Source organism: Mustela nivalis (assembly GCF_964662115.1).
Source record: "Mustela nivalis genome assembly, chromosome: 5".
NCBI classification, from domain to species: Eukaryota; Metazoa; Chordata; class Mammalia; order Carnivora; family Mustelidae; genus Mustela; species Mustela nivalis.
The window spans coordinates 120,971,212-120,989,129 of record NC_139024.1 but is presented as its reverse complement, the minus strand read 5'-3'; the positions used below and the strand labels follow the sequence as shown (position 1 = coordinate 120,989,129).

The 17,918-nt window shown below is 45.3% G+C and overlaps 1 protein-coding gene and 1 long non-coding RNA gene across 2 annotated transcripts in view; one reads left to right on the top strand and one right to left on the bottom strand.

The window, feature by feature from the left end:
• Nucleotides 1–17,918, bottom strand: part of LOC309864159 (patr class I histocompatibility antigen, A-2 alpha chain-like) — a gene marked incomplete at both ends in the record, with an annotated part of 171,456 nt that overhangs the window by 58,838 nt on the left and 94,700 nt on the right. The gene's annotated exons all lie outside the window — the stretch shown is intronic.
• Nucleotides 13,696–17,918, top strand: part of LOC309865892 — a 73,831-nt gene continuing 69,608 nt past the window's right edge. The window contains exon 1 of the long non-coding RNA XR_014312297.1: nucleotides 13,696–13,862. This is a non-coding gene — a long non-coding RNA (uncharacterized lncRNA). The remainder of the gene's footprint in view (nucleotides 13,863–17,918) is intronic.

Genomic DNA, 17,918 nt, shown 5'->3' with positions numbered 1-17,918 from the left:
TAATAATTTGAATGTTGTGATGACCCTATTGATGAGGGAGCAGGAGGCTGGCTGAGGACAAAGCAAAAGCTGGCGCCTTGCACTCCCCCCTTCATCCGCTCCCCTCCATATGTGTAGCATTCCTCAGGCACCCCTGACTGCCATAAAATGATAAATAGTTAACTTGCTGAGATCACAATCCTGCAAGACAAGAGTCTCCCTTGGTTTGCAAATGTCCTTGAGATTACAACAAAGAAGTTACCTTATCAATAGCCCAATTTCCAAAGACACAGAACTCAGTTCCTCAAGCCCAATGTCACCCTCCCCTCCATAAAAAAACTGAAGGAGGTGGAAGTAGAAGGAAAAGTAAATAAAGTTAAATTTCTTCTAAACCTAAATCTCATTAACAAGGATGCTTGATAGCAGGAATGTAACATTCCACCAGACTTCCAATTGTCTATACTTGATAGCAACTAAGCCTTCAATATCCTGATAGTATTCTTTGCCCCAATAGCCCTTCTGGACACCCCTTTGTCCTCACCTACCCAACTCCTGTGTATATAACCAACCACTCCTCACAACCCGGGGCAGCAGCTCTTCCTGCCCACGGGTCCTGTCCCCATGCTTTAATAAACCACCATTTTGCACCAAAGATGTCTTAAGAATTCTTTCTTTAGTCGTCAGCTCCGAACCTCATCCTACCGAACCTGACTTAGGTTCTGGGACTTCATCACTATCACCAAAGCATATTAAAACTTTAGGAATTGCATATCATCTTTAGAAGAGTTATAGCATTTTCCCAGATAATATAACCTATGGTTTATCATTATTCGGTGGTGCTTTCCTGGTAACTTAACATACCAGGTAAACAAGACCAATTGGTCAAAAAGACCTCATTTACAATGTAAATCTTGTGGAAGTTTATGAAAAACTTCAGTTACAAAGCATATGCCTAAGTAGGACTACAAATTATTTTAAAACCCAAAACTTAATTATTTATTTGACCAAAGTGACAGCAAGATTCCAAAGGCAAATAAGCAGGGTCATATAGTTGTTAGCAAAACTTACCTCCCTTAAAACTGAGAAGTTTTTTGTGCCTGGGTGACTCAATTGGCTAAGCCACTGCTTTTGGTTCAGGTTGTGATCCCAGAGTCCAAGGATCCAGTCCTGCACTGGGCTCTCAGCTCTGTGGGGAGTCTGCTTCTCCCTGTGACCCTATCCCCTCTCATTCGCTCTCTCACTCTCTCTCAAATAAATAAATAAAAATCTTAAAAAAAAAAAAAAAACCTGAGAAGTTTTAACTAAGGAGACAAAATACAGAAACTGGTTTTCCTGGGCCAATAAAGAGAAAAGAAAACAACTTTTTTCATTTTCTAAGGAAGAGGAGACCATTAATTTAAGAAAACTTTGTCTTGTTTAAGTGAAAGAAAGTGGAATTTCTACCAGTGCACCTTTAAAATCTACTTATTTCAGGGATAACTGGGTGACTCAACTGGTTAAGCCTTTCAGCTCAGGTCATTGTCCTGGGGTCCGAGGGTCCTGGGATTAAGCCCTGCTTGCAGCTCCTTGCTCAGTGGAGATCCTGCTTCCACCTCTGCCTGCTTCTCTCTCTCTCTCTCTCTCTCTCTCTCTCTCTCTGTCTCTGTACCTCTCTTCCTCTCTGACAAATAAATAAATAAAATCTTTAAAAAAAAAAAAACACATTATTTCAATCTTAGTCCATTCTGACCACAAATGACAATTCTTTTCCAAAGATTTCCCTTAACAAACCCTCTAAAACTTCTTTTTGCATTTAGATGTTGTCCTGAGCCATTTCCTTTGAAATAATCAATCTTATTTAGCACAAAATTATCTTTTTTTACCTTTAACAAAAATGTATTCCCATTTCTTATATCTTTCTTACATATCTCCTACTTTTCTACATACAGAGTTGTTTCCCTTATTTTCATCAGTATTAATTATACTTAGCAGAATTCTGCACTCTTAGCAACCTTAGTCTTTAGTGAAAACTAAGCAGTAACTAATTGTAAACTGTTATACCAGAACTTTTTAGACAGCAAATTTATGAATCAGTTAAGCACAAAGCACGTTTAACAACAAACTCAAATATTCTTAGTTTCTTTGTAATAAGAAGTCAAAAGTGTAAGGACCTATTTAGAAACAGTCCCTGCTCCCCTTCCCCCAGGGGATTTACTTGGAGACAAGTCCCAGAAACCAGCTTCAGGTAACAAAGCCCAGATACAAAGGTGGGTCAGGCCAGGTGGAGACATTGATGGGGGGGGGGGGATGCATACTGTCTCCCTGGTTACCAAGGAGTATGGGCCCTGCCCTTGGGGAGCCTTTTTGGCACCAATCCCAATCAAGGTGTAATAGGCTGGTTCAAATGTCTACTAGGGTAAATTGTAACTCAGTTGGTCACCTAGCATCACTGTGGAGTTTCCTGTGTGTGTTACAATCTCATTGGTCACCTGTGCGTGGCCAGGCCCGATCGCATGGCCTTTGCCCTTAAAAGCTAGTCTGTGAAACAGAGAAGGGTCGCCCTCTCATGTAGGAGGTGCATCTCTGAACGAACATTGGGTTAGATTCTTGATGCTTGGTGCAAAATAAACTTTGCTTGACCTTCGCTTTATTCAGTCTAGCTCCTTTAATCACGGACCCATTATTGGGGCATTACACAAAGCAGGGTGGGGAAAGTTCAGCCCTTGGGCACAGGGGTCTGAGATGGCTGCTGGAGCAAAGATGGCTATACTTATACTAAGGCTAAACCTGAGGTAGGATGGCCTTAATTTTTCTCGGCCTCCACATTTCCCCCTCTCAGAGGAACCTAAGGAAGAACCCAACTATGGGTCCAGGCTGGTCTCAGCAACAAGGTCTCGTGGTTGGTATTGCTGAATGCCATGGGTACTCAACAATCTGAGTACTGTCTGAGTACCACGAGCTGAGCTGTACTGTCTCTGTCTTTGACAAAAGTAAGCAACATTAGTGGGGTAATTGAGAATGACTGAGTCTTAGCTTTAGGGGATTATCCTTGTCGGGCTGACTCTTTCATTATGGAACAAAGTCCTTGAGAAGAGCGCGTGGGTCAGCTGGCCAGATGTGGGTGTAGTAGACCCAGGGAGTAATCCCATTGACCTTGAGAGTGGTGGGAGTGGTCAGGATCATGATGTAGGGTCCCTTCCAATGAGGCTTCAAGTTTTCCACTTGGCGGCAGCGCATCTAAACCGGTGGTTCCAGCTCCGTCTCTGTCTCAGTGTGGGCATTTAGGATCTCTGCGTGGGCTAGACAGACTGTAATGCCTGCAGTGACTGGGGTACAAACTGATCAGTCATTGTTAAGGAGGAGGGCCTGATATCCCGTCACTCTGACGTTTTTGTCATCCACCGGTCTGGTGGAGTCCGGAGAAGGCCCTCGATAATGTGAGTGGTGGTTAAGATGAGATTTTGACCCAAAGTCAATTTACAATCCTTGACCAGGAAGGCTGTGGCAGCAATTATGCAGAGGCAAGGGGGAACCCAGCCACTACTGGATCTAGTTTCTTGCTAAGATAGACCACTGGCCTTTGCCAAGGCCCTAGAGTCTGAGTCACAACTCCCTTGGCCACCTCTGCCTCTTCATCCACATACAAGTAGGAGGGCTTGGTAACATCTGGGATGGCCAATGCTGGGGCACTCAGTAAGGCTGTTTGTAATTCCCGAAATGCTCCTTCTATCTGGGGCTGACTGACTGGCAAAAGCAAGATCGTCTAAATGAGCTATCATGCAAGTTCTCTGAAGTTTACCTCAAGTCCTCTAGCTTAGGTAAACAAACATTTTAAAACAATCAAATTTAGAATTTAACACCCATAAAAGTAGTGTTATTAAAACATAATTTTTCCTCTCTAAGATAACCCTCATTTCTGATGAGGGAGCAGGAGGCTGGCTGAGGACAGAGCAAAAGCTGGCACCTTGCACCCCCTCTTCACCCGCTCCCCTCCATATGTGTAGCATTCCTCAGGCACCCCTGACTGCCATAAAACGATAAATAGTTAACTTGCAGGGATCACAATCCTGCAGAACAGGAATCTCCCTTGCTCTACAGATGTCCTAGAGGTCTAAACAGGGAGGTTACCTTATCAATAGCACAAATTTCCAGAGGGAAATAACTCTCGGTTCCTGAAGCCCTAATGTCTCCCTCCCCACCATAAACTGGAGGAGACTGAGGTAGAAGGGAATGTAAATGATAGCCGGATCATAATGCCCCACCAAGAATCCCCCAATTATCTTGGTGTTAGTGCCTGACCTAAAGACGACATTGATCAAGCCATAAGGGCAAGGACTCCTCCCGGCACCTTGTAGGCCCTCCCTAACATGTGAGAACTCTGTTGAAACCTCCCATCCCTTCACCACCTCCCCCCAACCATGGGGTATATAACATGCCCACCCTCACAACCCGGGGCAGCAGCTCTTCCTGCCCATGGGTCCTGTCCCCGTGCTTTAATAAACCACCATTTTGCACCAACAAAATGTCTTAAGAATTCTTTCTTTAGTCGTCGGCTCTGAACCTCCTCAACCCACCGAACCTGACTTAGGTTCTGGGACTTCATCATTTTTGGCGAGCCAGCCAGGAGGTTTGTGAGTCTTTACATTTGGACTCTGAGCTTCGGTGCAAAATTGGTGAGTACTTTCTCTCCTTTTCCTTTACTCTCATTCCAGGGCTTTTCAAGGAGTATGGTCTTATTGGAACACTTGCATGTCAATTGCTCAGGCTGTAATCCTCTAGCCCGTGGCTACTCCACGGGGAGGAGAACGTCTGCCTTTTGGCTGTAAGCTAGTACCCTGGCCGGAATGGCAATAAGACCCAGAAACTTGATGGCCTCTCTTTATTCCTGTTCTTATAGAAAGTTGTATCTCTTGGGCATGGGACAGCCACCTAAGTCACCAGGACAGCTGCCAATCTTAAGACTCCCGTGTGAGGTTTATGATAATTACGTAAATAAGCCTTCTTCTAGTAAATCCAGGTTGCTGGGCCATCCCTAGCAAAGGGGACTCTGGCTTTATTTCTGTTTCTCCTAATAGATGTGGGGGCTTCTCCCTCCCTCACTTCCCGTGTTAATGGCTATAACTGGAGCCAACTGGGGTTGGTCTAACTCGAGACAGAGACCATAAGGAATATTCCCAAGCAGCTGCCGAAACTCTCTTTGTTTCAGGGAATTTTCCCTGTCTTCTCTGGCCTGACTTGGACTGCCTAACCCCTCTCCCCTTGCTGGTGGGAAAGCATGGTGTCTGCTCCTCTGTTGGGGCTTATGAGCTCTAAAACTGGGAATCTTTTCTCTGCCTCCTGGAAGCACTTTGTTTCCTCTGTTTTCCCCTTCTGTTTCTGCACCAACGTGCATGCAGTCTGCATGACTAGCTTCTAGATCATGCACCACAGCTCCTTCTCTCTTCACTGTCAAGGAGCAAGAAGAGCACCCCCTGGACCTAACACCCCCCCCCACTCCAGATCTTCCCAACCATGTCTCAGGTAAACATTCAAAGTGGAGTGGGCCCAGGTGGAACATGAATCACTATTGGAACTAAGTTAAGTTTGTTGGTTTAATTAAGATAAGATGCGTCTTTGAAGTTACAGCAGTAAATGTGAAGCTTTTATTCTATCAAAGTTTATTGAAGATCAAATAAGCTTGTGTTATTTATTAAAATTTATTAGCAAAGAAATGACTAAACTGATGGTTAATTGTCTGTCTCAAAGTTCTAATGGGTAATTGCTGAAGTAGCTTTCAAAGTCTTTGGTAACCTGAAAGTTTTAAAGTTTTGCTTGGATGACAAATGGAATTAAATTGTGGACATCTAGGTCTTAACCAAACAGGATAAAATGCTAAGTCGTTAATTACTGGATGTAGGTTTGTGCTTTTGACTTCTGACTGTAAAGAAACTAAGAGTATTTAAATCTGTTGGTAAACTTGTTTTCTACTTAACTGATTCATAAATTGCCACCTGAAGAATTCTGTTCTAACAGTTCACAATCAGTTAATAACTAAAGGTATTTCTAAGAATACAAAGTTCTGCTTAGTGTAACTAAGACTGATGGAAATAAAGGGAAACTCTGTATGTAGGAAAGTAGGAGATATGTAAGAAAGATTTAAGGAATGGGAATATATTTTGTTGAAGGTAAGGGAAGGTAATTTTGTCCTAAATGAGATGGTTGTTTGGAAGGAAATGGCTTGGGACAAAACCTGAATGCAAAGGAAAGTTGTAGAAGGTTTGTGAAGGGAAATCTTCAGAAAAGGAATTTTAGCTATGGTCAAGAATGTATTAAGATTGTAATGAATGGGTTTTAAAGGTACATTGGTACAAGACTGAAATTGTCTCTGTTCAAAAGGACAATGTTTTCTTAGATCAATTGATCTGCTGTTAAGAAAATGTAAATGGTTTTCTCTTTGCCTGCCCAGAAAAATCAGTTTCTATGTTCAGTTTTATCAGGTGTTTAACAACCCTAATTATACTTAGGCATGTGCTTTAAAACTTTCTAAGATTTTAGCAAATGTTGACAGGATTTAAATTGTAAATCTCTTTAACTCGGGCTTTTCTTTGGTATGCGAAGTTGCTCATGAAGTACTACTGAACCAATGATAAACCTTGGATTACATTTGGGAAAATACTATAACTATTCTAGAGATTCTACGCACTTCCTAAAGTTTTAACGTTTTGAGAGATCACTGCTTGATACTGTAATTATGGAAATGTTATGTATCACAAAAATAACCTGATTTCCTTGCAGCTAAATTGTAAGCTCCCATGTCTCTTTAGCTCTAACCATATCCATTCTGAGTTTTTGTCATTTATAATTGTTTTAATTCTCTTGTGAAATGAGTTTTATCTTCAAGGAGATTCCTATAAAGGACTTTCAGGACAAATACAGATATTTGATATACTTGAAAATCCTAAAACTGAAATGGGTAAGAATTTCCAAAACTGACTAAAGCCGCATTCACCAGAATTAGTAACATGGGACTAAATGAACTAAAAGATTATAGTGTTGTGTCTCTTAATGTTTTGTCTTACTTTAAACATTGCTGGTTCTCTCTAATGTTTGCTCTTACAGACTAGGGATGCTTCCTCCTAGTTATCTGTAACTTATAGAGATGTAAAAGTGCTCATTTGTAAAAGTGCTCAAAGCATTCACCTTTTCTCTCTATCTGAACCCTCTGAAACCAAAAGGTCTCAGTTAAGTATTCTTTCTTCCCTGGCAATCAGTCATTTGCATAAGTTCAATAAGAATCTGTTCTCCTTGTAACAGGACATCATTGGAAACTGGTTGTTTTACCAAGGCTTTGACTGGGATGTTATATTTGAAAAGACTCAGATATGACCAGACAGTTTAAAGGAACTAAGGTTGACTTTATGAAACCTGGAGCCATAAAGCCCCTTGGGACTGTTGGCCTGATACCTTGCTTACAGAGTTCCCAGCAGCCTCACCAGGTGAGTAAAGAATGTCACTCCTTGGTAGGTGCAGTCTCAGAAGAGGAATTCGCCCAAAGGTATTGCAGGCATGCCTCATGGCAAGTACAGGGCTTGGCTTCTGGCCCGGAGAGGCTACTAAAAGTTCAACCTAGGGGCGCCTGGGTGGCTCAGTGGGTTAAAGCCTCTGCCTTCGGCTCGGGTCATGATCCCAGGATCCTGGGATCGAGCTCTGCATCGGGCTCCCTGCTCAGCGGGGAGCCTGCTTCCTCCTCTCTCTCTGCCTGCTTCTCTGCCTACTTGTGATCTCCGTCTCTCAAATAAATAAATTTAAAAAAAAATAAAAGTTCAACCTAGAGATTCCTTATAAGAAGTTCCAGCAAAGCGGATTCTAAAAGATCTATTGATCACACTCACTGTTCTTGCTGAGCTTATGTAAATAATGGGCCAGGTTTTTTAAAACTGGACCTGTTTCACAAGTGAATTAGTCCTGATTTGGCTATCACTGGAAATGAGGGTTATTTTAGAGAGAAAAATTATGTTTTAGTAACACACCTTTATGGATATTAAATTCTAGATTTGATTGTCTTTAAATGCTTGTTTACCTAAGCTAAACAATTTGAGGTAAACTTCAGATAAGTTACACAATAGCTCATTTAGATGATCTTCTTGCTTTTTTATTTTGGGGGGATATTAGCAGACCCCACAGCACATGATTAAACAACTGGAAAATGGGATTGATTCCCCTACAATTGTATAACTTAACTAACACCTTATGTGTGGCTGGGATAATGAAATTGCCTAAAAGCCAGCCTATCACACTCCATAGGATTAACTATGGACTTGTGGAGATAATGGATGACCCCACTTTCTTTATGAGTGGATTGGATGATGCATCTCTTGACAAGTTTTCTCACTTGCCAGTGATCCTCTGTAATCAGGATATTGTTAAGGCTGGACCACTCAAAGGGCTTCTTATTGGTTTCATCCCTTAGTCATATTTATCCTAGAGGCCACCTCTGTTGAGGTGCAATTGCAAATAGATGCTTTAGCAAAAGCATAGAACAGCCCTCATAAAAGAGCCTCAAAGCTCACTACAAGACAGTCCCTGACTGTAATGACTTCACATCAGGTCTAGATTTGTCTTAGAAGCCAAAGGCCACCAATGGATGATGGAGGCCAACTTATTAAATACTGGGCTACACTAACAGATATGCCAGAAATAATACTTAAAACTCGTCAAACTTTAAACCTAGTCACCTGTATGCCTGAACCTGACCACTGTACTTCTTTCTCTATAGAGCAAAAATGTTCAGAGGTTATTGATTTTGCTTACTCTATATGTCCAGATTTAAGATGCCCCTGTTAAAAATACGAACTACAGTTGGTTTTCTGATGACAGTAGTTTTCATAGAAAGAATAAGAAAAGCTAGGTTTGCCATAGTGCTCACTAGTACTTTGAAATTGCCAAAGTCTAAGAATTAACATTTATACTGACTCCAAATATGCTTTCCTGGTACTACATGCCCATGGAGCTATTTGGAAGGAAAGGGGATTGCTATCAAGCCATTACTCCCCAATCAAATATGGGCCTAAGTTACGAAACCCTCCTTATCGCTATACTGAAGATGGCATATATCAGATCCGGGATACATATTTGTGGTTCACACCCATGATTGGACAGCTCAGTTAAAAGGCAGTTTTATGCTGGGAACAAAAGAAATCATACATATGGTACTTGGGCAAATAACACATGACATCGAGGATAGCTATCATTAGAAATGTGTTCCCAAATAATAGTACTCCAGACTACTGACTGGTTTGCTACTGACTGGGTAAGGTGACCTGGCATTAGATGGCCAGCTCCAAACGGAACCCACTGGATATGTGGAACCAACCTGTGGCCCTGGCTTCCTCCAGGATGGGTAGGTCGCTGTACTTTAGGATTTGCCTGGATCCATGGGCGCATTACTAAAACCATTACAACTCCAGCTAATCTCCCCAATTTAAAACAAAGATGGAAGCGATCTGTTTTTAAATGGTATGATCACTTAGCATCCATTTTTGTTTCATCTGCGGGACTAGAGGATGTCATGTGACATGTAGAAGCCCTTAATAAATATACTACAAAGGCACTCAATGATTCACTAAATAGCATCTCCCTACTTAATACCAAAGTGTCACAGATACGCAAGGCAGTCCTACAAAATAGGATGACCTTAGATGTCCTGAGATCAGCCCAGGGTGGCACATGTGCAATTATCAACACAGAATGTTGTGTGTACATCCCAACTATCACAAAAATGTCACAGTATTAATAAAGGATATGAATGCCCAGATTAAGGCTCTACAAGATCCTTCTTTCTCTCTTAGTGATTGGTTAAGTTCCTGGCTTGGAGGAGGGCTATGGCCAAATCTCCTTTTCGGGCTTCTCATTCTTATCACCTTATTAATCTTAATATGTTGCTTTGTTCCATGTTTCTCTACTTGGTGCCAAGACTCCATCGCTGCAATGACTTCACCACGATAGATGATCCTTGTCATGCGCGAGGACGCCCCTTCACTGTCAGCGCTGGATTCAACTGCCTCCACCTTTTGTAACTCACTTATACGTTCCTAACCTGACCAATATTGACCCGAGCAGGTAGGGACAGCTCTACGCCCCTATTCAGCAGGAAGAAGTTACAGAAGATGAGACTTTCCACCTTCAACCACCTTAAAGATTTAAGGGTCAAAATTGTTCAGGGGGGAATGATGAGGGAGCAGGAGACTGGCTGAGGACAGAGCAAAAGCTGGTGCCTTGCACCCCCTCTTTACCCGCTCCCCTCCATATGTGTAGCATTCCTCAGGCACCCCTGACTGCCATAAAATGATAAATAGTTAACTTGCAGGGATCACAATCCTGCAGAACAGGAATCTCCCTTGCTCTACAGATGTCCTAGAGGTCTAAACAGGGAGGTTACCTTATCAATAGCACAAATTTCCAGAGGGAAATAACTCTCGGTTCCTGAAGCCCTAATGTCTCCCTCCCCACCATAAACTGGAGGAGACTGAGGTAGAAGGGAATGTAAATGATAGCCGGATCATAATGCCCCACCAAGAATCCCCCAATTATCTTGGTGTTAGTGCCTGACCTAAAGACGACATTGATCAAGCCATAAGGGCAAGGACTCCTCCCGGCACCTTGTAGGCCCTCCCTAACATGTGAGAACTCTGTTGAAACCTCCCATCCCTTCACCACCTCCCCCCAACCATGGGGTATATAACATGCCCACCCTCACAACCCGGGGCAGCAGCTCTTCCTGCCCATGGGTCCTGTCCCCATGCTTTAATAAACCACCATTTTGCACCAACAATGTCCTAAGAATTCTTTCTTTAGTCGTCGGCTCTGAACCTCCTCACCCCACCGAACCTGACTTAGGTTCTGGGACTTCATCAATTTCCAGAGATAGCCAAATCAGGACTAATTTATTTGAGAAACAAGTCCAGTTTTAACAAACTTGGCCTAATCATTTACATAAGCTCATCAAGAACAGTGAGTGCGATCATATAGATCTTTTAGAATCTGCTTTGCTGGAACTTCTTATAAGGAATCTCTAGGGTGAACTTTTAGTAGCCTCTCCGGGACAGAAGCCAAGCCACATAGTTGCCATCAGACATGCCTGCAATACCTGTCGATTCCTGAGGTTCCCAAAGTATCCTGCCAGGAAGTGACACTCTTTTCTCACCTGGTGAGGCTGCTGGGAACTCTGTAAGCAAAGTATCAGGCCAATAGTTACAAAGGGCTTTACGGCTCCAGGTTTTATAAAGTCAACCTTAGTTCCTTTAAGCTGTCTGGTCATATCTGAGTCTTTTGAAATATGACATTCCAATAAAAGCGGGGTCCAGGTCACGACCCCCCATCCCCACCGCACCAACGAGCCGGGCTCGCTGGAGTGTCCGGGTCTGAGCGTCACCCCTGTCTGAGGGGCCCCTCCCCTGTCCCCGCATCTTTAAGCCCGAACAACCCGCCGGAGCTTTTAGGCGGTTTTATTTTCTATTTGGACTTAAACCCCTGCCTGTCGGCCAGGGCCAGGGTCTCACACCATCCAGCGCATGTAGGGCTGTGATGTTGGGCCTGATGGGCGCCTACTCCTGAACAAGGACCTGCGCTCCTGGGCCGCCATGACCTCCGCAGATCACCCACCGCAAGTGGGAGGCGGCTGGTGAGGCAGAGCGCTACAGGAACTACCTGGAGGTCACGTGCGCGGAGTAGCTCTGGAGGCACCTGGAGAACGGGAAGGAGACGCTGCTGCGAGCAGGTACCAGGAGCCGCGGGACCTCCCTGATCCCCCTGCCCTGGGGCTGGCTTCGTGGACTCAGTGGCAGGGCACCGCCCTCTCACAGGTGGAGAGAGGGAGGTACACCAGGGTGTTCAGGTCCCTACTAGAGAGTGACTCAGCCAGAGGGCCGCTTTTCTCTAAAGGACAATGGAGGAATCCAGTCTCTCCCAGTAGACAGGTGGAGACCATCCCTGCAATAACCCATTAGCAGTTCCCTTTGACCCTGGCAGCCACCCTGGGAAACATGGCTTAACCACTCAAAGCCTTTTTCTCCAGTGAGAACATCGTTGGAGGTCTGACTAGGTGCTTTGAGTCATTCACACGCGCACGCACACACACATACACCCGCCACAGTCAGGACCATTAGTGCGCTCTCCCTCTAAAAACTACAGCCTCCTATCCTGGACTTTCTCCCTGATTCTAGAACTTTCCAGGATTAGAAGATCCCAAGGGCTGGATTTTGTGCTTCTTCATCCAAACCAATACCCAGTCCATCTCAAGATGATCACATGAATGCCATTTCAGTGGCCTATAAAGGTAAACTCAGGTGTGCATTTTCTGATTCTCTTCCTCAGAACCCCCCAATAAACACGTGACCCGCCACCCCACCTCTGACCATGATGTCACCCTGAGGTGCTGGGCCCTGGAATTCTACCTTGCGGAGATCACTCTGACCTGGCAGGCAGCGAGATGGAGAGGACCTGACCCAGGACAAAGATCTTATGGAGACCAGGCCTGCAGGAGATGGAACCTTCCAGAAGTGGGCGGCTGTGGTGGTGCCTTCTGGAGAGGAGCAGACATACACATGCCATGTGCAGCGTGAGGGGCTTCTCAAGCCTGTCACCTTGAGATGGGGTAAGGAGGGTTTTGGGTAGAGGCTCTTCTCAGGGAAATCAGGCCTTCTAGAGAACTTCAGCAGGGCCAGGACACTTACCAGAGCTCTGTACCGCTGACCTTGCCTCCATTTCCAGAACCACCTTCTCCCACCATCCCCATCACGTGGATCATTGCTGGCCTGGTTCTCCTGGTGGTCACTGCAGTGATTGGAGCTGCCATCTGAAGGAAGAAGTGCTCAGGTAAGGAATGGAGTGGGCAGTGGGGGGGGGGGGGGATCTCAGGTTTCTTGTCCCACTGGGGGATTTTCTCGGTAGCAGACTGTCCTGCCTTGTTACTGAGAAGTACCATCCTCACAAATGGACTTGTTTGCTCTGGAGCTGATCACAAACACTCACTCTGTAGCAAACACTTGTGAAAATGAAGGACACTTTTTCATCTTGTTAATTCTGGTAGAGGGGACCTCATGCCCAGCAGTCACAGGACAGAGAGGAAAGTCCCTGCTGAGGACAGAACTCCAGCCAGCTGGGTGACCCAGTGACTCCTCACCTCGTTTTTCATGTTTCCTATCGTGTCCTGGGAGTTCAGTTACAATTCTGGAAATTTCATTTAGAACCAGGATTGGGAGCTTCCTCTGGGATCTCATGACCCAGCCCTGTCCTAGGCCTCTTATATGCTATTTTTTTTCCTACAGGAGAAAAAGGACCAGGTTCCTCTCATGCTGCACATAAGTATGGAGGGGTGATCCCTGAGATAGTGTAGACAGGGAACTCAGACCATGTCCTGTTTGTTCTCCCCTAAGCGATGACAGTGCCCAGGGCTCTGATGTATCTCTCACGGTTCCTAAAGGTGAGACCCTGAAGACCCTGATGTGGAGAGGAGTTGAGGCATTAGGGACACTTTGAGCATGAGGGGGGCTTCTGAGATGTCCCCACTTACGAGACTGACCTCAATTTGTACATTATTTTTTTCACAGTGTGAGACTAGCTGCCTGTGGGGACTAAGAGATGGAAGATTTCTTCACACCCCCACTTGGTGACATCAGCAACCCCTATCTTCTCTTTGTGTAGATGTCAGAATGTGTCTATGTTCCTTTGAGCATAATGTGAGGACATGAGATTTGCCCACCCTGCCCACCAGACCCCTCCCTATTCTGATTTTATTCTCTTTTCTGATGTGCTTTCCTGTTCCAGCAGAGGCAGGGCTGGACCATCTCCATCCCTTTCCTTATTTCAGTTGGGATGAGTACAAATGACTTATTTCTGTATTGAAAATGAGAATCCAGACATGAGTTGTGTTTCCTAATTCTTGCCATATGGGGTTGATGAGGTAATAAAAGAGGAGATTTGTAAAATTGAGATAGCAAATAAATGGAAGCATTGAGAACCCTCCAGAATCCATGCGTTTACTCTGCTGAGTCTTGCAGGTGGGGGCAGAAGGTTGTGAGAAGATGAGTGGGGATGGGGCCTGTGCCCAGTGTGTGCTCAGTGCATCATGGGGGTGACTTGCTCACCCCTCAGCTGGGTCATCTCTCTGCTCTGTGTCCTTGACCCTTGTGTGGAAGCTTGTCTCACTAGGAGCTGTGATCACAGGGACTTGGATATCACCTCTCACCAGGACATTATGTAGCAAGAGCTTCCTGTGACTGGGTCAGCCTCACCTCAGGCCTGGGTTGGGTCATAGTCTCCATTCTGGGGTGGGCTTTTTTCATTGTTTCTCTAGAGCGTCAGGCCGGCTCTTGCTCTTGTGTACCAGTTCTTGTCCCATTCTCCCTGGGTCACCCTGTCAGTTACAGCAGGAGGTATGCTTTGGGCTGTGCTCCCACAGGCCTAGGTTGTCCCCGGCACACAGGAGTCTCTGTGGTACGGAGAGATGAACTTTCAGATTTACCCATCTCTTCCCCTCACTCTAGACCTGTTTTCTAGATTATTCTTGGGATTCTGAAGATAGAGGAGGAATCTGAAAGTTTCTCAGCCTTAATAAACATCAGTTAGTTTCTCTCTTGAGCTGCTCTACCCTCTCTCCCCTACCCCTAGTTCAATGAGCTTAGTGCTGGCGTGGATCCAAGTTCATGGATCTATAAAGCAGAGTCTAACATAGATCTCTTTGTGGTTGGAGAAAACAACCCAAAAAGCCCGAGTACAGTGTTTCTGGAGAGAGAACTCTGTGTGCTGTGCTGTGCAGGAGAGATGGTTTGTGGGGAGGGGCTGAGCAGAGAGAGGGAGGGGAGGGCAGCTCTGTGAGGGGAGAGAGACAGCACTGATGGGGAAGTGGATGCACGTGGGGTGGCAGCTGCCTCGGAACAGTTGTACCTGAAACTCATCTAGAAGATGGAGTCCTCTATTTGCTCATTCATTCAACTGATAACTGTCATGGGCCACATACAGGACATGCTATGTCTATATCTGGGACACCTCAGTGAGACTCAGAAGAGGGAAAATGTGCTGGTCTCATGGACAGTATGTTCTAGTGTGAGGGGCAGACTACACTTGATCCTCCGACAACATGGGGATGGGACAGTGACCCCCTCATGCAGTCAGAAACCCAAGTATAAATTTTGACCCCCTCAAAACGTAAGAACTAATAGCCTACTGTTGCTGGAAGCCTCACTGATAACACAAAGAGTCACTTAGCACACGTTTATGTTACATGTAGAAAACAGTCTTTAACAATGAATGAAGCTGCAAAAATTAGAAATCACAAAGAAGAGGAAATGTATGGACAGGACTTACTGAAAAAGTCCGTACACAGGTGCACATGTATGGTGCAAACCAGTGTCATTAGGAAGTGAACTGTGTGTTGTGTAAGCACAGTAGTAAGGGAAGTGTTTAAGTTGGAAGTTGGCAGGAGCTGTGAAGAAGGAGACCCAGAGATCACCTGTGCTGAGACAGGGACAATGGCTCCTTTACTCCAGGGATCAGGGGAGCCTCAGTGAGAAGGTGACCTCATCATGGAGGTCCGAGAATATTAGAAGGCTTTGGAGTTTTCTCTGAGTGAGGTGTGGAGTTACAAGAATGAACAGATCAATGAGATTGACTTTCTAAGCAGCACCAGTTTGCTGCTGTGAGACTCGAAAGGAGCAGGGTGAGCCACCAGTAGGGAAAATATAGGAAACCAGTGCTGTGACCCAGGAGGGGGATGTGGGCTGTATGTCTGGGATGTGAGGAGGGAAGATAATAGGAAGTGTTTGGGTGCTGGATATTCACAGATGGACTTTGCAGCATTTCCTAATGGATTCATTCTGGGTGGGGAGGAGGAATCAAGGAGGGCACCCAGTATTTCAGACTGCAAGTAGAAATGTGGAGTGCCTTCCTTGGATATGGGGAAGATTCTGGAAGCAGGACACTGGGGGAAGCAGCATCACAGGCATCCAGGTTAGGCATGTGGAATCTGAGACAACTATTAGAAATACAGTGAGGTTGGCAGTTGGAATCAGACTGCAGGGGAGGAGAAATATCCAGACTGGAGAAATAGATTTGGGAGGGGACATCATATACATGATGATTAGAACCTTCAGCAGAGATGAGGTCACCAAGGGAGTGAGAAGCATAGGGACAGGACCAAACCCTGGACTCCTCAGGGCTAAGCAGGCTGACCAGAGCTCACACCCAGAGCACACTGCACAGTCTGGTTCTGCGTCTAGAAGGCACAGAGACCAGGGAGACCCAGTCCTCGGTGTGCACAGGAATTTCCTGGACTATGAAGATCTAGACAGTCTGGGGTAGAGCATGAGATGCTGCTGGGTTGATAACAAGGTTGGTGCTGCTGCTGCTGCTGCTGCTGCTGCTGGTCGTCAGATCCCACACTGAGTGTAACAAGCACAGGAAGCAGGATCCCCACATGGCTGTGCATCAGCCTCTCCTATAGTGATTCCTGGGCCCACGCCCAACATTTTAAGCTGGTGGGTCTGGGGAGAGGCCCGAGTATTTGGTAACAAAGCCACAGGCATATTCTGTGACTCCACCAGATAGAGAACACTGAAGTCATCAATGAGAACCCTCATTGTAGGAAGGGGTCTTACAGACACATTTAAATGGTTTTTTGGGAGTGTCTGGGTGTCCCACTCTTGGTTTCAGCTTAGGTCATGACCTCAAGGTCACAAGAACTAGCCCATGTGATGAGTCTGCTTGAAATGTCCTTCCTCTCCATCTACCCCTCCCTGCCCCTCTCACACATGCTTGCTCTTTCTCTCTTTCTCTCTGTCTCAAATAAATAAATAAAATCTTCAGGTGGTTTTTTTGTAGGAAGAAAAATGCAGGATATACTGGGAGATGCTTTTTTCCTCTCCCATGGGGCACAGCCGGGGGACTGAATGAGGAAGTTATCAGCTCAACATAAAACATCTGAGTTACCAAGAGTGTAGATCTTAAATGTCTGCATCACACAAAAGGAAATGGTAACTATGTGACATGATGCACCTGTTAGCTAATGTTATGGTTGTTATCATTATGCAATACAGAAAGGTATCAATCAGCAGGTTGTACCCTAAACTCACACAATGGTGTATGTCAATCATATCTCTACAAAGTTGGTTTAAAAAAATGCCTGAATTCTTGCTCTTGGAAACTCTTTACATGGGTTTCTGACTCCTTGTGATACATACATATAGTTACAGAGAGACTCGGGGAAGAGAAAATATATGGGACCTTGTTTTATTTCTAGGAAAGCCACAATACGGGCTTGAGACTACACAGCGGGAGCAGAATTCACACTGGACTCTAGACGGAGACCCACAAACAGCCAGCACCTGCTATTGGGTATTGATGCCACTGTCCACACCACTGACTCCCCTGAGGGAGACCACTAGACCCTGCGGCTGGGACTGCTATCGCTGCTGCCCCTGACAGCTGCACGACATGGCTGTGACACTGCTCAGACCCCCTGTGCCCAATGCATGGACACTGTCCCAGTGTGTCTGTCATGTGTCCTGAGTCCGAGTCTGGCAGGTGGTCACATGACTGTTGAAGCTTCATGTCATGTCCCTGCAGGACTGGCAAAGTGGGTTCCCCTCTCTGTAGATGGAGGTGTCTCTGCCCCCAACAAGATTGTTGACATGTGGCATTCCTGTACGTGGGAAGAGAGGTACAAGCTCTGGGAATGGACACTGGGGTTCAGGAATGGAAAAGAATGACAAATTTCCACATTGGAGCAGTGATCTGAGATTAGATCTTGATCTGCACCCTGTAGGCACTCAAGTCTGAACTTACTCCCTTGATGGTTGTTATGGCCCAGGTTTCTCCACTCCAGTCCCTACTCATAGATTAGTGAAGTAGCATTGTTGGATCATGAAGTGATAGCTCAACACATTTGATGTTCCTTTCCTATGTACATATTTCTGGGGAGAGTATCC